The following is a 23891-nucleotide window of genomic DNA, read 5'->3' on the forward strand; positions in this document are numbered from 1 at the left end:
CAGCCCCTGATCAGGGAGTCTCTGCAAGCCCAAGCTGCCCCCACCTCCACACACACACACACACACACACACACACACCCCCCGAAGAGGATGCCCGGCTTCCTGAGCCGCACCCAGGACCCCTGCACACGGCAGTCCATGGCGTCCGTTGCTCTCCCTTCTTGCTGCCTGTTTTTATTCGTGTCTGAGTCACTATGGGACGAAGAGGAAAGCTGCCGGGGGAGGCTTTTCGGGATCTGGGAGGAGGAGGGCCAAAGAAGGGTTTTGGGGAATCCCAGGACTGCAAGGGAAAGAAGGGATTTTAAGAAGTCATTTTTGTATTATGGAAGGCAAAGTCGCCCGGTTATTGGACGGCTTTGCAAATGGGGAACAGAGGAGGAGGGAGATGGGAAGAACACAGCCCGTGGGCATGGAGGGTGTTTCTGTCTCCACCCTCGTCCTGCTTTGCCCGCCTAAGTACATCTAACTCTACCTCACGGTCTTTCCACTCACACCCGCATTAGCATTCTCCGCGTGATTTTTGCTGTCTTTCGGATGAGTGTTTTGCCAGCCCGAGGCTCTGAAGTGAGTGGGTCACTCTCCCCTCAGCTGGCCCTGGCCCTGGGCATCTCTGTTTTTTTTTTTCTTTTCTGCTGTGATAGAAACACTGTGTTTCCAGTTTTATGTACTTGGCCTTGTTCTCAGGAGGCAGAGATGTGGGGTGTGGGGGGGTCCTCATGGCCAAACGCCTGGCTTTAGGCATCAGGCACAGCGGGTTCAAATTCTGCCGCTGCCAGTGAGACTTCAGTGCGTGTGCTCCGTCTGCGGCTCGGCTTCCTTGCCTGTGAAATAGGTTCCTTCACAGCCTCGTTCACAGGGAGGGTTGGCGGGGTTAGATGAGTGAATTTTCCTGAAGCATTTAACCCAGGACTGGTGTAACACAGAGCAAGTGCCCAGTCTGTGTTCGCACTCCTGCTTACCGCCGGCGGCTCTGCCACGCTAGTGTACACTGGGTGCTCGCTTAATCCTTGCGGGATGAATGCAGTGGCACCTTCCCAGGCAGGTACTTTTCTGCCCATGTGGCATGCACGTTTCTGTTGGGGACACCTTGTGTAGAGACACAGATGTGTACATGTGCACACTTAAACACACACATGCTCACCCATCTACACCAAAGGGAGTGCACGGGGCCGTCCTGGTTGAGGGTCCGAGAGCATTTTATTGTGATTAAATATTTATCTGGGGCTTGTACTGTGAACGTGGCACTTTATGGCAGATAAAATGATGTCATGTAAAAAAGGCTTGAAAAGCTGTGTGGCCCCACTCACAGAAAAGGCCCCTGTCACTGGGGGAGCAGAGCTGGGAGAGGGCTCGGGCGAGAGGAGTCATTCACTCCACACAGTGCTGAGAGGAGTCATTATCTCAGCACCTACCGTGGGTCAAGGCCCAGGCCACGCACCGGGGATGCCCGGTGATGAAAACGGACATGCTCTCTGCCCTCGAGGTGCTGTTGGTTTCTGGTGTTTAGAAGTCAAATTCCTGAATACACCCACGTCAATCAAATAATCACACATTTAAAGTTGCAAGCCTTGCAGAGGAAATGAGCTGGGAATGATTCGATTGTATTACAGGGACCAGCTCTAGTCTGGAAGTCAGGGAAGGACTCCTGAGTTAGCCCAGAGAGGGTAGGGGCTGTGGTACAAGGCCCTGGGGTGGGAGACCGTGCCTCTGGCTCCAGCAAGTGAAAGGTGGGCAGTGTCGCTGGAGCACAGGGTGAGGGGCAGAGAGGCAGGATGTGGCTGGGAGGCAGGGGGACGGGGCGAGGTCCCAAGGGCTGGTAGGTCCTGCTGAGGTCGTTACCCCGAATTGGAGGGGATGGAAGAGGAGGAGGAGTTTGAGGACCAAGAGCCTGGGGTGGGAGACCTGGCCAGATGAGGAGGCTTAGCTGTTCTCTCCACCATCCTCTGGCCCAAGTCTGCATGTCTGGCCTCCCTGGGCATCCGGAAAGTTCCCCAGTCTCCAGGATGAGGAGGCCAAGGTTGGCACAAGAATAAAGCAATTTCCCTGGGCAGATGGGAGTGGGTTAGGGGTGGACCTCACCACATTCAAATACAGGCTTCCTTTCTGCCGTGTATTATTTACCTAGGGGCTTGTGAAAAAGAGAAGGATCCAAAAAAACCAGCAACAAGCAAACAACCCCTCCCCCCATCCAACACTGCTCCAGGCATGCAGCCTGAGGGCGTGAGGATTTTCTTCCTCCAGTGCCTGTGTGTGTGTGAGCCTGTGAGAGCTGTGCTAGAGCTCCAGGTCCCCACCCGCAGAGGCAGGTCTGGGGCCTTCGGGATGTCGGGAGGCGGCACCATCACTCCCCACAGCCCCAGCAAAGGTCGGCCTTGTGGGGCCTGCACTTCCCGAAACGGTGGGCTTCTGTTTTAGATCTGCCTGGTGCTCCAGTAACTCCAGCAGGGCCCACCTTGGGGGCTGGGGGTTCTCTGGCAGTCTGGCTCCTGGAAGGGTACAATTCTCAAGTGAGAGGCTGGGAGGCAGGAAGTCCGGGGGATTTGGCGGCCGCCCCTGCATAACAGTATTCTGCGCCTCACACATTCTTATTAGCATCGTAATCGCTCCAAATACTGATTCATTATTGCACTCCGAGCTGCAGACGGAGGCAATGGGGTTTAATAGTTCCATATGAGCCATTCTGGGCTGTTGAGTAAATATCGCTCATTGTGAAAAATTGGGTAAATGTGTGTTTATGCTGTCGAGAAACAAGGCACCAGCCAAGTAGGTAGCCGGTGTCTGGGCACGCACCCGGCAGGGTGGTGGGGACAGGGGAACGAACGTTCTTTGGGAAATATCAGGCTCCCATCTGGCTGGCCTTGGAAATGTTCTTTTGGACATAGACATTGGGATCAAGAACGGGGCTTCACCCCAAAATCAAGGTAGAAGGAGCCTCATGTTTCTTGTGCATGTGCAAATGGCTTAGGAGTGGGCAGAAAAGACCCTGGGCCTTCCAAGCTTGCAGAGACACATGGTTGGATTCAGAATCAGAGAGCTGGGTCCCCCTGGCAGGAGGAGGCGATGGGGCAGGGGAGAAGTGTGCCGGTGAGAGTGTTTGACTCTAGGATTCCTTTTCAACCACCTGCTAACTGTGGGATCTCAGGCAGGCTGCCTGACCCCTCTGTGGCCTCAGTTTTCTCTGTAAAATGGGGATAAAAGAACTTCCTCATTGGGCTGTCATGGGATTTAAACGTTATGCTTATAACATTCAAGTGGTGTCTGTTGGCATGGTGCACAAGAAATGCTCGCTATTAATACGATTCTGGTCTAGCATGGAGAGAAGGCTTCATTTGAATCTGGCTGTCTCAGGGCTTTGATTTTGAGAATCTGATGAAAGCTGTGGATCTTCTTTTCAGAAATATGGTGAAGACAGCATTTTACATGTAGCTTCAGGCCATTGCAGGATTCCCCCAAATCTAGCCATGTACCCCAAGTTAAGAGCTCCTACTTTTATCATGGATCACCTTGCTCTGGGGTGGAAGTGAGTGAGCCATAGAATTTGGAACTGCCTAGAAGTGGGTTTCAGCCCAAGGCCTGGGTTTTATCCTGGGTCTGCCTCATATTTGCTGTGAAATTGGGCAAGCGAATGACCCCTCTCTGAGCCTTAGTCTCATACCTAACGTTAAGTGTTCCACGTGGAAAGGACTTGGACTGCATAAAGCACTGGGCCCAATGCCCAGCATACAGTACTCAGTAAATACCATCCTCGTAATTCCTTCTGGTTGAAGACCTCAGAGTTGCTAAATGTAGACTCTGCCTCTCTGCTGTTTTTATGGTCTGTGTATAATAATTTTGTTATCTGAAGTTCTTGGGTGTGATCCTTCTAATGCTGTTGATTTATGGTAGACCAGTTCCCCGTGTGTTTTGTAATTTTGGATTGAGAGACCATCTTTGTTAGGCTTATATCTCTGTGAATTTTGTGTGACCAGGATTGACCTTAGTGCAGAAGTCAGACAGTATTTTTCACTTTGCAGCCTACAGTCTCTGGCACAATGACTTAACTCTGCCTTTGTACAAAAGCAATGATAAACAATAAATAAACTAATGGGTGTGGCTGGATTTGACCCAGGGCAGATGGGATTTGGCCTACAGTCATAGTTTGCTCACCCCTGTGTTTTGTTTGTTTGTTTGTTTGTTTGTTTGTTTGAGATGGAGTCTCGCTGTGTTGCCCAGGCTGGAGTGCAGTGGCATGATCTCAGCTCACTGCAACCTGTGCCTCCTGGGTTCAAGCAATTTTCCTACATCAGCCTTCTGAGTAGCTGGGACAACAGTCATATGCCACCACACCTGGCTAGTTTTTGTATCTTTAGTAGAGATGGGGTTTCACCACTTTGGTTAGGCTGGTCTAGAACTCCTGACCTCAGATGATCCACCAGCCTTGGCCTCCCAGAATGCTGGGATTACAGGCGTGAGCCACCACACCCAGCCGCCCCTGTGTTATTAATGGAAATTTGGCTTGATGTCCAGCAGAATTACCATGTGAGAATTATTTTTAAGTTAATTTCTTGGCAGAGAACAGTGGTTCTCAAAGTGTGGTCCCTGGACCAGTAGCATCAGCATCCCCGAGAAATTTGTTAGACATGCAAATTCTTGAGCTCCAACCCAGATCTACTGAGTCAGGAATCCTGGGGATGGGACTCAGCAGTTTCTATTTTAACAAGTTGCCCAGGTGATTCTGATGTATACTCAAATCTGAGAACCCCAAAGTGACAATAAATTGAACTCCAAACCCATCCAGCGAGGTCATTCATGGAAGGCACTTGGCCAAACCCATGCGAGTGCAAGATTACGGTTATACATTCTCAAGGGAAGCTACTTTGGTTTTCCAAACTAGAGGCAAGGTGGAGACAGATCAAGCCATGTCTTCTTCCAGTGTTCGTGGACAGAGGTGTTCTGATCTACATTCTCGCTGAGTGTGAAGACCTCTTCACTACCAAGATGGGCACCTATCCCATGCCCCACTCCTTTATTGCAGAGGGCACTGAATTATTAGTTCACATACTTAGCAGTCTGAGTGAGTTTCCTCTTTAGTTTTGGCCCTTGGGAATTTCTTACTTTTTCCAGAACTGACCTATATATTTAAAGGGATGCTGGTATACCTTATCCAGTCTTTCTGGGTGTTTTATAGTGGGAGCATTTCAGGTTATATTGTCTTCCATGTTACTGGACGCTGAAGTCCTCTCAATGTAATGAAAATTAGTTTCTCCTTTAGAATTCTTTTTAGAGTGTCTGGTGGCCTCCTGCTTCACTGGTGACCTTACACTTTTCACTTACCCTAGGGTCTGGGCCCACTTTGTCACTCACAAAGACCAAAGCTGAGCAAATCCTGGGGGTCTCTCTACTTTACCTCTGCCTGGAGCTGGAGTCCAGTTCAGCCGACATTTGTTGAGTACCCATTGGGTTAGGGGTGAGGGGAGTTCACTTTGTACAAGTGACAGGTATCTGTGCTAGAGGACACCACGCTATGGTCATTGCACTCAGGGATCTTCCTCTATTCCAGCACATAAAAACCCTTGTGCTACCCCAGGGAAACTTGACTCCTCTAAGGAGGAGGGTCAGAATGGTGTCAGGGTGAAGAGCACGGGCTTTGAAATCCACTGGAATCAAGTTCGACTCCCAGCTCTGCCTCTTACAAACTATGTGATCTTGAGTGAGCCTCTGCCCTCTCTGAGTATCAGCTTCTCCAACTGTAGGGTGGGATGACAGAGGGTTGCTGTTAAGGATCTAGTGAGGTCATTCATGGAAGGCACTTGGCCAAGCACCTGGCACATGCTGAGTCCTCCAGGGAGCACCTCCAATGGATGTTTGTAAACCAAATGTCTGTTGTGAGTCTGCTTCTCATGATAATGGACATGGAGAAGTCAGGCTGGGGAGGTGGGCTGGCCCTTGGGTGCTCCAGAGGCCAACATGTCACAGATAGACCTTGGCATAGCAGCCCTGCACCCCACCTTTTTGGTGGCTGCCTTTCTTCATGTATCCCACCTGTGCTCAGTCATGTGACTCAACCCAGGAAGACAGGGAAGCTGCCAATCATAGTATGCCTTCCCTCTGAATACAGTGATTGGACCACAGGGAGAGTCACATGACTTAAGGTGGGCCAATCAGAATTCTCTGGTACTCCTCATGGTGGAGCAGTCTCTTTTCTTTGTAGCTGAGATGCAGGAAGGAAGGAAGCCTGAGGGAAGGAAGTCTAGAGACGCCTGGAGGCAGGGTTTCAGACCGCGTCATGGGGACAGTGTGAAACCAGTCTGCATGGAGAGGCTAAGAGACAGAGTCCTGATTTGAGTCATCCTGAGGGCATTCTCTCTGGTTATAGTTGGATTACAGGATCCCAACCCATGTTTTTGTTTATTTGTGTATTTTATTGTTTAAGCTTGTTCAGACTGAGTTTCCACCATCTACAATCAGAAGCAACCCCCATGCAAGGGTCCAGAAACTCTTGGCCACTCCATTCCGTGTGACCGAAATTCTCCAAAGGTGAACCAGACACAAACCACATCTGCCAACCTGGCCTAGTGTTGACAGGCGGGTCCAGTGCAGGATGTGCCCTGTTGTTTGAAGAACATCGTGTGTAGAACAAGGGGACAGAGGGAGGCCATAGGGTGCACCAGGACACAGGCTTGGGCAGAACTCCACCACCCTTGGGATTTGAGTATCCCAGAAGAAGGAACCTTTGGGCAGTGACTTGGCCATGTTCTAAACCACCCAGAGAAATAAGGTCCCGAGCAGAGCTCCAGCAGATGTGGTATGGTTCCACCTCTGGCCTCAGATTCTCTTCAGAGCAGCCCATCACGACCCCCTAGCAGGAGTCACTTGCCCTTCTCCCGGATCAAACCCTAACCCAGCAGGTCCTGTTCATGGGGAATGGCTTTTGCCCACTTTTAAAAAGTGGCCCGCAGAGCCTGGAGAAGTCCCTCCCGTTTCCCCTAACCCACCGCACCTGCTCTGTTCTGCACAGTTCTCCCCGCTTTATCTTTGATCTCAAAAAAAGATCATCCTGGAAAAAGATCGTTTTGTGTGCAGTTTACCCAAATGCCACTTTTTCTAATTTTGCCGGAGTTGCCCTCCCCACTTCCCCGCTTCCTTTTCTTTCTTGGATTTGCTCTGGGGTTGGCTTCCTCGAACCAAAATAACTCTCTCAATGCACAGGGAAAGTGCTTCCTGTGGATGAATGACATCTGTATGAGAAGCCGGCAAGCGGCCGATTTCTGTCCTTTGAAGACGCTTGTCAGCGAGTGCCGCGGTGAAGTGTCAGGCGTCACCCGGGGTGACTGTGGAGACGCCTGCAACAGTGAGCTTTTTTTTTTTTCCAGAAAGCCTTCAGCCCAAACTTTGGGCTCTCCGGGGACCCAGGAGCGCATCCATTTTCTGAGGAGATGAAAAGCGCTGCTGGTTTGAGCAGCTGGTGTTTTCTCCTGCGTTCCCGGCAGGGCCCTGCAGCAGTGCCTTTGTAGCTCACCTGCTCTGCCTTGCGTGCTTCGACTCCGCTCCTTTCTTCCCCACTTTGGGCGCCCACGCGAGGGGCTGTTTTGCTACCTGAGAGGAGAAGCGGTGCTGGTGATGCCCCCGTGGCTCTCCTGCGGGGCAGGAGGGGAAACGCTCACTGTTAAGAATATGGCCCTGGGCTGGGTGCCGTGGCTTACCCCTGAAATCCCAGCACTTTGGGAGGCCGAGGAGGGCGGACCGTTTGAGGTCAGGAGTTCGAGACCAGCTGCCTAGCCAACATGGTGAAACCCCATCTCTACTAAAAATACAAAAATTAGCGCGGTGTGGTGGTGTGCAGCTGTAATCTCAGCTACTCAAGAGGCTGAGGCAGGAGAATCGCTTGAACACAAGAGGTGAGGGTTGCAGTGACGGTAGATCACACCTCTGCATTCAAGCCTGGGTGACAGAGTGAAACTAAGCCCAAAAAGAGAGAGAGAAGAGAAAAGAATGGGGCCCTGAAGTCAGACTGGGGGTCTGGGTTCAAATCTCTGAGCCTCAGTTTTCCCATCTGAAGAATGGGGTTGTTAGGTTTAGTGAAGACCGTACGGGAAATTACTTCCTTAGTGCGGAGCCGGATACATAGTAAGTGTGCACCTCTCTGGGTTCACCGCGACTGACCTCTGTCAGCCCATGTGCCATCATATTCAAGTTAGCACAGCTCTGGAGGGCAGCACTATCTCCCTCTTCTGTGCTCTTCCCCTTGCCCACAGTAGCTTTCCATTCTTGGTCTGTCTAGTGGACTTCTATTCATCCATCAGGGCCCAGCTTAAGGCATCACCCCTCTGTAAACCTCAGTCAGCAACCCCTCCACCCTAAGGACACCCACAGATTGAATTAGGGCCTGCTGTCATGATCTAATTTTTATCTTAAATACCTCTTTAAAGGCCCTACTCCAAATACAGTCTCCAAACACACATTTGAAGACCTGGGGGTTAGGACTTCAGCTGGGGAGGCAGGAGTTCAGCTCCTAACAAAAAGGTCACCATGCCTAGGCATGCTTCTAGACAGTATCTTCGAGGGCGTCAGTCTCTGCAGGACCCTAGAGCATGGCTTTTGACAGCCCCAGGGCCCAGCTCCTGTGGTGGAGATGGGAGGGTCACTGCATGGGGGGATGCTGGCCTGGGAGTGCCTGGGCGTAGAGCTTGGCTGCCTCCCCTGACTTGAGGCCTAGGCACACACCTCCATGCTCTGCCTGCTGGTCTTACAAGGAGTTTGTAAGTCTCTGATCCTCCCACAGCAGCCATGGAGGCGTCGGGAGCTAGAATCTCAGATATCCAAAGAGTGCTAGAAGGGAATGGGTATGCCTAAAGACATCCTGCCCAGTGTCAGCAAGTGGGGGCTCTCTAGACAACCTCCTAGGGCCACACAAGAAATAAAACTGTCAAGACTATCTGTGAATTTGTCCTCCCTCTCTCTCTTCCTTCCTTTCCTCCCTCCCTCCTTCCCGCCTTCCTTCATTCCTTCCTTCCTTTCTTTTTCAAGATTTTCTTTAGAGCAGTTTTAGGTTCACAGCAGCATCAAGAGTTACCATATCCTCTCTGCCCCCACATGTGCGTAGCCTCCCCCATTATCAACATGACCCACCAGAATCGTACATTTGATTGTTACAAATCAATGTACATTGACACATCATTACCCAGACCATAGTTTACATTAGGGTTCATTCTTGGTGTGGTATGTTCTATGGGTTTGGACAAATGTGTAATGACAGTGTCTGCCATCATAGTATCATACACAGGATTTTTGCTGCCCTAAAAATCATCTGTGCTCCACTACTTCATCCCTCCCTGCTCCCTCCAATCTCTGGACACCAGTGACCCTCTTACTGTCTGAATAGTTTTGCCTTTTCCAGAATTCCATATAGTTGGAATCAAGTAGTGTGTAGCCTTTTCAGATTGACTTTTTTCACTTAGCAACATGCATTTAAGATTTTTCCATGTGTTTTCCTGGCTTTTTAGCTCGCCTTTTTTTAGTACTGAATAAAATTCCATTGTCTGGAGGTACCACCATTTATTTATCCATTCACCCACTGAAGGACATTTTAGTTGATTCCAAATTTTGGCAGTTATGAGTAAGGCTGCTGTAAACATCTGCCTCCAGGTTTGTTTGTTTTTTTCTTTATGGACTTAAGTTTTCAGCTCCTTTAGGTAAATGCGAAGGAACAAGTCTGCTGGATCATATGGTAAGATTTGCTTAGTCTTTTAAGAAATCGCCAAACTATCTTCAAAGTGGCTGCACCATATTGCCTTCCTACCAGCAGTGAATGAGAGTTCCTGTTGCTCCACATCCTCGTCAGCATTTAGTATTGTCAGTGTTCTGGATTTTGGCCATTCTGATAGGTGTGTAGAGGTATCTCATTATTGTTTTAATTTGCACTTTCCTGATGATATATGATTTGGAGCCTCTCTTCATATGCTTATTTGCATATGCTATATATCTTCTTTGGTGAGGGTCTGTTAAGGTCTTAGTCCATTTTTTAATCAGTCTATTTTCTTACTATCAAGTTTTAAGAGTTCTTTGTATAAAAGAGTTCTTTGTCAGATGTGTCTTTTGCAAATATTTTCTCCCAGTCTGTAGCTTGTTTTCTCATTCTGTTAATACTGCCTTTCCAGGAGCAGAAGTTTTGAATTTTAATGAAGCCCAGATTATCAAGAATTTATTTCATGGATTGTGCTTTTGGTGTTGTATCTAAAAAGTCAACACCAAACCCAAGGTCATCTAGATTTTTTCCTATATTCTGGAAGTTGTATAGTTTTACATATTACATTTAGGTCCATGATCCATTTTGACTTAATTTTTGTAAAGGGTGTAAGGTCTATGTCTCTTGAATTTTTTGGGGGGGGGCTGCATGTGGCTGTCCAGTTGTTCCAGCACCATTTGTTGAAAAGACAAATATCTCTTCTTCATTATATTGCCTTTGCTCTTTTGTCAAAGATCAGTTGACCATATTTATGTGGGTCTATTTCTGGCTTCTCTATCCTGTTCTATTGATCTATTTTCTATTCTTTCTCCAATACCACACTGTCTTCATTACTGTAGCTTTATAGTATGTCTTGAAGTTCAGTTGTGTCAGTCCTTGACTTTGTTCTTCTCCTTCACATTGCATTGGCTATTCTGGGTCTTTTGCCTCTCCATTTAAACTGTAGAATCAGTTCATCAATATCCACAAAATAGCTGGCTGAGATTTTAATTGGGATTGCACTGAGTTTATAGATCAGATTGGGAAGAACTGACAACTTGACAATATTGAGTCTTCCTATCCATGAACATGGACTATCTCCCCATCTATTGAGTTCTTCTGTGATTTTATTCAGCAGAGTTTTGTAGTTTTACTCATATAGATCTTGTACATATTTCATTAGATTTTGCCTTGCTTTATGTATATATACTATTTAGTCTTGCATGTGTTTGTGTTCCTGTCAAGAGGAACCCTGTGGGCCTCCCCACCCCCATGTAGTTCCCTCTGTGTTTGTAACCCTTTGTTCATATCTCTATCACAAAACAGTGCTGATTACAATATCTGCCTTAAGGAATGGTAAACTCCCATGAGTTTAGGGACAAGCAAGTAACATGAATAGTAGATCTGGCTCTGAGTAAAGCAGGAGGAAGTCGGTGGGAGGTATGGGGTGCTAGGCAACTGGGGAGACCTCACCCTGCCCCAGGGAAATAAAATTGATTAAAATGCTGGGCTGGATGGATAAAATACCTGATTACTGGCTGACTGTGGCCCTTGGGCCTGTTTGTTTACAGTCCCTGGTTGTATTTGTGTCCTCTTCCCAGCCGCATCAAGACAGAGAACTCTTTGACGGCAGGGACCCCCACCTCACCCCAACTTTAGTGTCCTGTGCTGGGGGGCGCACATTGCAGAAGTGAGCAAATTTTTGATAAATGAAGAAACACATTTGCTGTTGCCCTTCTCATTCTTTTCAAAAGTAAAATATATTTAATGTGGCCATTATAGAAAGAACAGATAAGCAAAAAGAAGGGATAAAAATGGTCCCTTATGAGATAAATCTTTATCACCATTTCTTTAGATCTTTTGTTGACATGTCACAGACAGAAAAAGGCACAGATCCTATAGGTTCAGCTCGACTAACTGTCACAAACTGAACATACCATGGAATTTCCTCTCGGATTAAGAACTAGAAAGTCCCTGGCCCACCTACAGGCTCCTTCCTTCCTACCCCTTCCAATCACTGCCAACCACCTGCCCCCCAGGAGGACCCCTGTGCTAACTTCTCACAGCACAGATTAGCTTTGCTTGTTTGGAATCTACCAGCGAATGCTCTTCTGTGTCAGGAGTCTTTGAAACAACATTATTTTCCAAGGTTCACCTGTGCTGCGTAGCATTACACTTCATTCTCATTGCTGTCTAGCATTCTATTGTGTGACCATACTACAGTTGATTCATCCATTCCCCTATGCAAGGACATTTGGGTGGCTTCCAGTTGGGGACTTCTACAAACAGTGCTGTTAGGAACATTGGTTCATGAGTGTCTTTTAGTGCACAGGGGCACACAATTTTCTTGCGTATAAATCAGGGTTTCTCAGTCTTGGCACAATTGACATTTGAATGGAGAATTCTTTGTTGTGGGGGCTGCTGTGTGCATTGTAGGATGCTTAGCAGCATCTCCGGCCTCTACCCACTTGATGCCATAGCATCCCCCAAGTTGTAACAATAAAAAATGTCTCCAGGGGCTGGGCATGGTGGCTTATGCCTGTAATCTTAATGCTTTGGAATGCCAAAGCAGGTGGCTGACTTGGAGCCAGGAATTTGAAACCAGCCTGGGCAACATAGAGAGACCCCGTCTCTACAAGAAAATTTAAAAATTAGCTGGGTATGGTGGCAAGCGCCAGTAGTTCTAGCTACTCTGGAGTATGAGGCAGGAGAAGAGCTTGAGTCCAGAGTTCGAGGCTGCAGTGAGCGATGATCACGCCACTGCACTCCAGCCTGGAGAGAGAGGGATACCTCATCTCAAAGAAAAACAATGGAATTTTAGATAAACAATGAATGATTTTCAGTATCGGTACCGCCCATGAAATGTTTGGGATATACTCATACTGAAAAAGAAATCATACGTTGTTTATCTGAGATGAAATGTATCTGGGTGTCCTGTGTTTTACCCAGCCATCGGCTCAATTCCATTTCTTCTGTCTTCTGAACACTGCAGTGATTAACATCCTGGAAGCTGAATCTTTGCATACAAACCATGTTTCCCAGTCGAGGCTTCTCATTTGAATCACTTGGGGGCTTGTTAAAGGCCAGCATCTGGGCCCCACCCCAGGTCTCTCGAAACAGATCGCGGGCTGGGTTGAGACTGAATTCGTAACTAAGGCCCCAGGTGATTCAGAGCTAAAGCTAGAGGGTAAACACCCGAGGAGAGGAAAACGAGAGGGCCAGCCCGCCTGTTTTGCTAACTAACGTGGAAGATGGGGCAGGGGTTCTTCCTCGCAGCTCTGTGCCTGGTCAGCTGGGTCAGCTCTCTGCTGTGAGTGAAGAGAAGGGCTTGTCTTTGCCCAGCCTTGCTTGGGACCCCTCTGTCCGTGGCCTTCAGCTTGGACAGGGGGCTGCTGAGGTGGTGCCCTCACCTTGAACTGCCCCTCAGCTCAACCCGGAGCCTGTCCTGGCTTCACAGGAAGCAGCAGCTGAACTTTGGCAGCAGGAGGGAAGTGGGGGGGTGTGGGCACCAGAACCAACTGCATTGATTTCTGGCTGCAGTTCTTGGAAGGCCTGTCATGAGGAAAACAGGCAGTGGGTAAACAGCAGACGGCGGCAGGGCCCAGCAGCCGGGGGGACCTGGCTGGACCTGGGAACCTGACTTAGCTTGTGGTACCGGCAAGGGCTGGCCACCACCGTTGGGGAGACTGTGCCTCTCAGGCCCAGGCCTGAGCCTCTCGAGACCCCACCATCTAGCCAGGTAAGGTTTGCCCAGACCTGGTCCCCCAGAACTGTGTCTCCTTTGCTCTGCCCCTTCCTGTTCAGACCCTTAGGGATTCAGGGTTCATTCATCCGGTCCCCCACGGGCCTTCTCCGGACCAGGCCTGGGGGGCCATGCCTGAGGGTTGCAGGAGACTGAGGACACAGCCACTACCACCGCCCCCCAGCCCCACCCTGAGCCCTGCTCACAGGAGCAGCCACTCTCTCTGGCCCTGGAGGGCAGAGCTGATTTCTGTTCCATCCCAGCTACTGCTGGGCACCCCTGGAGCTGTCAGGCCGCAGCCAACTGGGCAGGCCGACCCCGTCTGCGCAGAGCTGCCGCAAAATTACAGCTGAGACAGGATCAATAGGATGAGGTCGCGGGGCCTTCAGAGGATGATTTTGCTTTGAAGAGAGGTCAGAGGGGCTTCAGACATAAATTTATTATTTAAGGGAGGATTCCTGGTGGTCCATAAGAGTTTGTTGGACGGGGTGTCAGCCTCTCTCTGGTGTCCTGGGTGTTCTCTGGGGTGGAGTCACAGTGTCCAGGCTGTTTGGGATGGGGTGAGCTGGGTGCCTTCCCCGGCAGTGGGTCAAGGGGATGCTTGGGCTTTGGGGGCAGTGTTTGGATGCAGGGAGGGAGCCGCTCAACCCTCCATGTCCTTTTGCTGCCGATGTTTTCAGGGGAGAGCTCATTTGACAAATATGTTTGTGTGTTGTGCTGGCTTATTACTGATCTGAGCACTTACAGTAGGCCTGGCATTATTCTAGGCTGAGGGAATCAGGTCATGACCAAGCCAGATGGAGTTTATAAGTCTCATTATTTGTCCTTACTGGGGAAGAATCCAAGGCCCAGGGTGTCCGAGTGATTTGCCTAGGGTCACTCAGCAAGAGGCCCCTGCCAGGTTCCCCTCTGCCTAGGAAATGAATGAAATAGTCTCTATCAGATCAAGTGGGAAACTGAGTCTGAATAATGATGATGATAATAGCCAGCCTTCATTAAGGGCTTAGCAGGTGGCCGGGCACTGTGCTAAGATGAGGTTGGTACTATTGTCATTCCCATTATAAAGTTGAGAAAACTAAGGCCCAGAGAGGTGAATTCACATTCTTGAAGTCACACAGCTAGTCAGTGGCAAAGCTGGGATTTGAACCCAGGACTTTGGCTTTCAAGCTTAACCACACATCATGTGGATACTTTCTGAAGTGCCCACTAAAGTCTTGTGCACTGGAGAGGGAAGTAAGCGTCATCATTTTTATGAAGGTCAGGTCCTCAGGCTGGGATGTGTAGTTGAGAAGGTTGCTAATACCCCACTGACTTTATCCAGAACTGACCTGAAGAGCAAAACAAAACACCTGCCATAATAATAGTACTATTAACAATGGAAGCAACGGATGCCACTTTTGAGCAGTTGAAGAATTCACATGTGCCTCCTACCATGTAGAGATAACCTAGAGAACTTCAAATACATAGCTACATTCTTATTCCCATTTGATGGATGAGGAAACTGAGGCTGGGAGACTCACTTGCCAGAGCTCACACAGCCAGGAAGTGGCAGAGCTGGGATTTAAATTCTGTTGGCTACATAGCTCACAGAGCTTCCTTGCTGGTTCTCCCAGCAGCTGCTCCAAGGAGCCAGTGGGAGCTTCTGTGCTCTTCCAGGGTCTCCCAGTAGCTCAGAGCATAGACGCGACTCACCCTTCTCTCCATCACTCAGCAGACGGTCTAGCCGCCTCCTAGGTTCCAGTCTGTTTCCAGCCCTGCTCAAGACTCTTATATTTTCCACTCCTAAATCCTCCTTTCTAATCAGGTCAGCCGTTAACTACGGGCCCCAAAATAATAATGCCAAGTGCAGCCTTTGCTGCGTTGGATTTCCTGCTTGCTTAGCAGAATGGAAACTTTGGCATGGGTATATGTGTGTCCTTAAAAAAATCCTTTATTTACTCTGCTCTTGTTTTTATAAGATATGACTCTTAACGAGGCTTTAATTCAAGGACAAAGAGTCGAGAAGTTGGCAAGAAAACCTGTCGCCCCTCGGGGCCCTGCTGGACACATAAACGGCCAAAGGATGGCTCTTTGCATCCCCTCTTTTACACAGTCCCATAGCAACAGAGCTATTCCTTGCACGAGGAGGTAAAATATTTGAACTGATTGTATTGCCTGTTCCTAACTGTTTGCAGAATACATCTCTGCCCCCCTTGACTATTTATTTTTTCCTTTGCTGTAGTTCAAGGGAAATAATTTATTAACTTGGGAATTCCAAATAGCGCTCCCCAACCTTGCAGCCCCTGCAAGGCCGGGGCCAGCCTTTGCCTGCCCTGCTCAGGGAGTTGAAAGAGGCCTTTCCTTGAAAGGCGCAGCCGTGTGGCAGGGCCCAGGCAGACGTGGGTAATGTATTCACAGTCATGACTCGCAGACCCCGAGTGTCTTGAACCTCAGCCTCTGGGGACTGGCACAGCCATGCCATCGACCTGAACCCCCTGGACTGCTGCCCCCCTGGACTGATGGCCTAAATCCATCAGACTCACCAGCCCTGGTCTTGGACCACTGAATAATTTACGGTCCCTTGGAGCAGTGAGGAGCAGGTCACTGGAGTTCATGGGTTAATAACAGGTTTGGTTTTCGATGTCAGCAGCTCTCTTGATAACGTATGAAAGAATCCTATTCTGTTGATTAGATTTTGAAATGGATCAATTTTTAATCAGCCAAACACCTGACTCACTCAATAAGAGTTGCATTGTGGAGACAGGATGGAGGCCGGCTTTATTTACAAGACTGTTTGTTTTTTGGGGGCCATACGCAAATTTCCACCCAGATCCCTCCTCCGAGAAGAAATTGACCAGATTATCTCCCACCTCAAATGGCAGCGTTTGATTCATCTTCTGATTAGTTGGGAAATCCATGGGTCTGTTTAAGAGATAAGAACAGCAGCTAAAGTTTTGATTTAGTCTTCCGTGGTTATTGATGGGAAAAGCATTTATTTGCCAATGAAGAAATTTTTGCTTAATGTAACAACAAGAAAGAAGAGAGGAAACAAAGGGAGTCCAGGTGGTATCCAAGGGTGGCAAAGGCATTTCAGCTCTGGGGGCACCTGGGGTTTCCATCCCTGTCCTTGGAGATTTTCAAAACAATGGTATAGAAATCAGCAGATGAGTACATTGAATTTGTAGGTGGCTGATTGTGGAGCAGTGGGGTGTTGCTTCTGGTCATTGTATTTATTCATTCAACAACCAGTTGAGCCCACACTGTGCCCAGCACCGGCCTAGAAGTTGGGGAGAAGCCAACATTGAGAGACACTAGGGTCCTGCCCTTGTAGAGCTTCCTTTCTGGTGAGAGGAACCAGGCAGGAAAGAAAGGACAAAGTGTCCAATCACAAGGCATGCTGAGCGTTGGGAAGAAATAGAGAGGAACTTACTGGAGAAAGGAACAAGAGCATCTCATTTCAGGTGTTGGTGGCCAGGTGCAGAGACTTATGCCTGTAATCCTAGAACTTTGGGAGGCTGCGGAGGATCACTTGAAGTCAGGAGTTCAAGACCAGCCTGGCCAACATAGTGAGACCCGCCCCCCATCTCTACATAAAGCTTTAAAAAAATTAGCTGGATATGGTGGTATGCACCTGTGGCCCCAGCTACTCAGGAGGCTGAGGCGGGAGGATCACTTGAGCCTGGGAATTTGAGGCTGCAGGGAGCTATGATCACACCACTGCACTCTAGCCTGGGTGACAAAGAAGGATCCTGTCTCTAAAAATAAAAAGTCAGAGAAGGAGTTTGGGTTTTCTCTACAATGCAAAAGGGATCCATGGACAGGTTGTGAACAGGGGGGTGGCTTGAGTTTGGCGATGGAAAAGGTCACTCAGAGGAGGGTGGGCTGGGAGACCCTCGAGGGGTCTGCTGTAGCCATCTGGTGAGTGATGATGGTGGCTTAACCAGGGGAAGGGGATAGATTCAATCATTCTGGCCAGGGGCCAGGTGGCTGAGGAAGAGGAAACAGTACATGGGATCACCTGGGTCCCAGACCAGCCTAACAAGGCCTATTAAGCCTATTGTGGCCTGGCCCCATGGGGGCTAAGGCATTACTTGTCTGTAGACTGGGGACAATTGGGACCTGGTGGCCCAGAGCTTGCAGACTTGGGCTCTGGGGTCAGACAGATGTTGGAGCTTCCCGCCTCACTGCCTTTTACAAACTGTTGGCCTCAGACAAATTGTCATTTGCACGTACAAGCAGGTTAGAATAATTTTTGGTCTAAGACTTTCCAGAAGGACTGCTAAGAACTCCCAGCGGTGGTCGCCCCTTGGAAGGGGTACTTGGGGTTGGGTGGGGGATTTACCTTCTCTGGTAGCCTCTGAGTTTATGCTACAGGTGAGTATTAGCTAGTCGAAATTGTCTACACTATCTGTGACACACAGCAGCATGGACCTGTGGTGGCATTCTGAGCGAAGGCTGGTTTTGTTGCCCCATTTTACAGCTGAGGACCAGACAGGGGAAGTCACTTGCCTGCAGTCACACAGCCCTACCTGGTCGCTCCAGCTCCTTCCCAGGCCCTGACCCTCCGTTGCTTCCCAGCTTGGCTTATCTTCTTGTTGCTGTTGGTTAAGGTTGTAGACTTGGTGGGACTTAGAAGAGCAAGATTTTCCCCGGCACGAGTAGTGATTTCTCATTCCCCAGTGCTCTGCTCTAAGAATCATCGATTGGACAGCTTTATTTATTAGCTTAATCTTTGCACATCCCTCAGCAACGCTGTTCTCCCTCCTGCTTTGTCCAGCGCAGAACAGCCTGTGCGCACACCTGTGTGCGTGTGTCCAGCTTGCTTTGCGTGGCTGTCCACGTGGGGTGTTCCAGGTGTGGCTTTGGGACTGGGTGGGAGGATGCCTCACTTCACAGCGTTCCCTGGTGACAAGCAGATGGCCACAATCATCTTAATTCAGGCAGGGCATGCAGGAATTGCTTGCTGAGAGATGGCAGTGGAAAAATACCCTCTGGCCTAATGTCAGAAGTCCTGGGTTCTAGTCCTGGCATACCCACTTGCTTGCTGTGTGACCTTGAGCAAGTCACTTTTGTTCTCTGGGCCTCAATTTCTCATCTGGGGATGATAATACTCTCTGGCTCTCTTGTTTCTTGAACAGACTGAGCACTTTCCCACCTCAGGCCTTTGCACTGGCTCTTCGCTCTGCTTACGGCAGCTCACAGCAGCCTGCCCTGCTCCTTCACTCTGGCTGGGGGTCTTTCAGAAGTTCCCTTCACAGAGAGGCTTTCTCTGGCCACCCTGACTAAAATCCAATAGCACACACACACACACACACACACCCCTACACACACACAGCCCTGCAGACATACCTACACACCCATACACATACCCCTGTACACATACTCCTACACACACCCCTACACACAACTACACACCCCTACACACACCTCTATACACACACGCCTACACACACACCTACACACCCGTACACATACTCCTACACACACCCCTACACACCTACACTTACCCCTGTACACATACTCCTACACACACCCCTATACACACATACCCCTACACACCTACACACAACTACACACCCCTACACACACCTCTATACACACACGCCTACACACACACCTACACACCCGTACACATACTCCTACACACACCCCTACACATCTACACACACACCTACACTTACCCCTGTACACATACTCCTACACACACCCCTATACACACATACCCCTACACACCTACACACAACTACACACCCCTACACACACCTCAATACACATACCCTTACACACCTACACACACCCACACACACAGCCCTCACTTCCCTTCCCTGCTGCATTTTTTTCTTCCTTAGCACTTAACATGATTGAACATTTATATTTCACCCATTTACCTTGTTTGCTGATTTCTCCCATTAAAATGTCAGTTCTAGGGCCAGGAGTGATGGCTTATGCCTGTAATCCCAGCACTTTGGGAAGTCAAGATGGGAGGATTGCTTGAAACCAGAGTTCGAGAGCAGCCTGGGCAATGTAGGAAGACCCCATCTGTTAAAAAAAAAAAAAAAAAGCCAGACGTGGTGATGTACAGTCATAGTCCTAGCTACTCGGGAGGCTGAGGCAGGAGGATCACTCAGCCCAGAACTCTGAGGCTGCAGTGAGTTGTGATCACATCACTGCATTCCAACCTGAGTGACAGAGTGAGACCCTGGTTCTCAAAAAATAAAATGTCAGCTCTAGAAGGACAAGGATTTTGTGTGTTTTGCTCACTGCTGTTTTCCTAGCACATAAAACAGCACTTGGCATAGAGTAGGTGCTCGGTGAATATCTGTGAAAATGAGCGAAATAAGTCAGTATAACATAGGTGCTTCCTGGTAATAATAAGCACTCAACAAGCGTGAGTTGTTATTCTTACTGATATTACTGCTATTAAGCTTTCTTGAGCTTCAGTTTCCTCATCTATAGAGTGGAGATGCTGCTGATAATAGCCATCATAGAGTTACTGTGAAGTCAGTGTGTGAATGTCAGCTTTGTAGTACAGCTGCTGAAACAGTGATTCTTCAACACACAGGAGCCCTTATAGCTGTGGGTACAATGAATCCTAGGGGCCAGTAATGGGAGCGTTTCTGGAAAGTGGAGTTTGTATCTGGGACCCAGGGACCAAGCCCTTGTCATGCTGTCACCGTTTCGGATTGGCTACTGCAGCGGTGGGAGCATTGATCTTTCTGTTTGCCCCTGCTGTTGTCCACTCAGAGTGTCCAGCCGAGGTTTACAAACACCCGCCCTGGGATTCCAGCTTTCTCAAGGGGTGTCTCAAATTCTTCTACACAAAGTTCATTTTATTTTTTTGTTTTTAGTTTTTTTAAAGTATGGGAAGTTTCTGTTTAGGAGGGGAAGACCAATGGATGTTTACTGTCCTAGGGAAGCATCCCTAGCCCATTGCTCTATGGATGAAACCACTGCCTAGCGGCATGAATAGTGTAGTTTCTGTGAATTAAGGAAGCAGAACCTCCCCTGGCCAGGGGACTGAGATCTAGCCTCACCCCTAGAGTCAGGGAGGAAGCTCACCCAGGACTCTTAATTGCAAACAACAGAAACTGACTCAGCCCCTACCAAGACTCATGTAAGGAGGGGCTTCTCCACCCATAAGAAGGAGATTCTGATTCTGACTGGCCATAAAGTGTGACAGATGTTCGTGACAATTGGGAGGGGTTAGGATGGGGTGAGGAGGTGACCCCCAAATGAGAATAAGGGGTGATTGCTGGATGCAGTTGGCACTGGTGCTGCAGTGCTGACCAGCCGCTGTCCACTGCGGAACCCGAGACAGGGCAGAAGACGAGCAGGTGCTGTTCTGTTCCCTCTGGACCTTTTAGTGTCTTCCATGAGCTTCCGCCTGCTGCTGACTGTGTCCTGTTTTTTTTCCAAAACTGTAAGACCACTTTGCCTGAGAGTGGGCAGGCCAGAAGTATGGAGGCTGTAACCTCCGGGTGCCTGTTTTGCTCTTCCTTGGGGTAGTGGAGATCATAGGCGATTTTTGTGTTTGGCTTTTTTAAGGAGGATTTTAGTTTCCAGCACGGAGAATGTATTATTTTGCTGTTTTAAATCAATCTGCTACAAAAGGACAGGAATGTCCCTGGGAAGGTTAGGGGTGTCTGTGTGGGGACAGCAGGTGGTTTTGAGAGCATCTCAGTGTTGTATCTGCTCAAGTTGTGGACAGAGCAATTCGGGCTTCTTCAGCTGAGATGAGGGGGAGAGAGAGAGAAGGGAGAAAGTGGAAAATCACAATATATTGGAAGGAATACAGTATTTATAAAGGAATTAGAGTCAGTCCAAATACAAGGCTGGCAGCCTGAATTGGTTTGATTCCAGCAGTTTTCTGGATTTGCAACTTTAGTGGGAAGAGGGATTTGAATTAATTTCATGTCTCTTGAATGCCTACTGTGTGCCAAGGACCGTGCTGGGCAAGTGTCCCAAAGTGTCTGAGAAAATCAATAAACAGCAGTGACCCGGGTGAGACTGGAGTGACAGGTCGCCTCAGGGACACCGAAGCCCAGGGTCTAGAAACAGAGGAGAGACCAGCCCGGGAGCTGGGAAAGAGGAGGCAGCTTTGAAACCAGCCCTGAAACCTGGAAGACTCACCGGGAGGTGGAGGAGGCAGGTGCCCCAGTGCAGAGCACAGCATGAGCAAAAGCCCGGAGAGGGGAAGGCCTGGCCACGCTCTGGGGCCCTGAGCAGGCTGGTGCGGCTTGTCTGGGAAGGGTGGGCAGTGTGGAAGGTAGGCTGGGAGACTGCAGGAGCCTGGCTGTCACGAAGAGGGGTTGCTATGTAGCCTGGTGGGCCATGGGGAGCCATGGAGGGCATCTGAGCAGGAGGGAGGAGATGTTCCCAGCTGTGCTGGAAAGCGTCTTCTGTCACAAGGTTTCTCAGCGCCACACTGTTGACATTTGGGGCCATTTCGTGGTAGGGGCCACCCTGTGCCTTGTAGGGTGCTTAGCAGCCTTTCTGGTCACTCCCTTCTAAGTGGCAGTTGCCTCCCCTGCTAACTTATACCAACCAAAAATGTCTCCAGACATTGCCGAATGTCCATCGGGGGTCACAGTCAACCCTAGCCAAGAACCGCAGGACCAGCTTAGGAGAGAGATGAGCAGGGCCACCAGCCAGAGAGCAGCTACCATGCTGGGCGACCGTCGAGGTCACCCAGAACTGGGGGAGGGCAGGGGAAGGAGGTGTGGGTATGAGACGCCTTCCAGGAAAAGGATTCAAAGGCCAGGGATTAACAGGCCCAGGAGACCATGGAGGGGACAGATATTGGAGCCTGGGGCTGGGGTCCAAGGTCCAGGGCCTCATTGTTGATGGGACCAGAGACAGATGCGAAAAGAAGAGGAGTCCTTTGGGGTGAGTGGAGCTGGAGGGCCCCAGAGTCGATGCATCTTGGGGTACCATCCGGGAGTCAACACAAATTGGGTCTGTGGTGATGGGGTGGGTGTTGCTGAATGAATGAATGAATGAGCCAGATATAAGTCACTTAGGCACAAAAGGACAGAGGCTGAGGAGGGAGTTAAGAGGCTGCTTCCTGAGCCATTGAGTGGGAACCTGCTGTGTCTCTGATTCTATGGAGAATATAGCCCAGTGAAGGGAACGCCCACTGAGCAAACTCGCAGGTAATAGAACATGCCAGATGGCACTGAGAACTCTGAGAGGGATGCACGGGAGTCTGTAGTTGTGAACCTTGGGGCTGGCAGGGAACTAGGGAGAAGAGGCCAGGCAACTGCTCATGGGCTGCCATCCAAAGGGCAGCCCAGTTTTGACCCAGAGAACATGCTTGTTCAAGGTCACTTTGAAGGGGGCAGAAGACAGGCCAGCCCTTGGCAGAGAGGGTGGTGAGAGTAGACAGCAGAGCCATCTCCCTGAGCTCTAGGGTGGAGGTAGTCAGGGAGGACTTCCCTGAGGAGGTGACGCTGGAGCTGAGGACAGAAGGATGTGTAGAAGTGTACATGGGGAAGTGCGAGGGAACAGCATATGCAGAGGCATCACAGCTGTGCTTGTCAGAGACCAGAGGCGGATAGAGCCCTGACTTGTCTTCTTAAACCTTACAAATAAATATGATTTTCCTTCTGGCCTACAGCGGTGAAGACTGAATCAGCAGTAGTGGAGTGGTTAGTGGGGCCTGGGCTGGTGGGCATTCTCTGAGCCCTGAGACATAAAGGATTTCAGCCCCTCCTTCCTCCCATTCCTGCCCAAGTACCATCTGTTTCCAGGGAAGCAGGTGGAGGACCCCAAATGTCCCCTGCCCCTGCTTTAGCAGTTGGCAAACCGTGAATATTTAGAAAGCGTGATTTTCAGTTCCTCAGTGCACCGCTGGAGAAAGCAAACTTTAACTTTTTCCTCTTTTTTCTTCTTTGTTTTTTCAAGGCCAATTTAAAAAGAATCTTTTTTTTTTTTTTCTAGAACAAACCACCGGCTATTACAGAAATAGTAAACAGGAGTCAGGGCTGGGGCACAAGTGGCCTGTTTTAATTAGAACATTAAAGTATTTTAACGCGTACACTTTATATTTCTGCGAACTTGATTATATAGCATTTTAAATACCTGTGAACGTTTTAAGGACTCACAGGGATGAATTATTTGCAGGTTCTCAGGAAACTTCTATTTTAAAAGCAAATTGGTATCAGAGTGGCTGTGAAAGTTTTGTGGCAGCAGCAGCTCTGTATAATGAGGGGCCACGTGGCGGGCAGGCTGGCAGACAGCCCGCTGTGCCTGCTGTCACTCGGGCTCTGGGGTGCCCACCTTCTGGAGAGGCCACTGCGGGGTGCAGGGGTTGGAGGGACTTGACCCCTCTTTCTCCTATTCCTCCTCTTCTCACCTCAGTGTAGCAACATGGACCTTCTTATTATTCTTTTTTTCTCTTGATATTTATTGAGCATCTACTGTGTGCCAGGCATGGTTCCAGGCACTGTGACAGAGGAGACAAAATCC

At 49.3% G+C, this 23891-nt stretch overlaps 1 protein-coding gene across 17 annotated transcripts in view; it reads left to right on the top strand.

The window, feature by feature from the left end:
* CUX2 (cut like homeobox 2) overlaps positions 1-23891 on the top strand; it is a 322604-nt gene that overhangs the window by 32691 nt on the left and 266022 nt on the right. For 4 of the 17 annotated variants that reach the window (XM_054238862.2, XM_078337278.1, XM_078337280.1 and 1 more), the window contains exon 1: positions 13242-13442. The exons of the other annotated variants lie outside the window; for them this stretch is intronic. The gene's annotated coding sequence lies outside the window, so the exon portion shown is untranslated. Of the gene's footprint in view, positions 1-13241; positions 13443-23891 lie in introns of those variants that run through there. 17 annotated transcript variants of the gene reach the window in all.

The sequence above is a fragment of the Callithrix jacchus genome, chromosome 9 (genome assembly GCF_049354715.1).
Source record: "Callithrix jacchus isolate 240 chromosome 9, calJac240_pri, whole genome shotgun sequence".
NCBI lineage: Eukaryota > Metazoa > Chordata > Mammalia > Primates > Cebidae > Callithrix > Callithrix jacchus.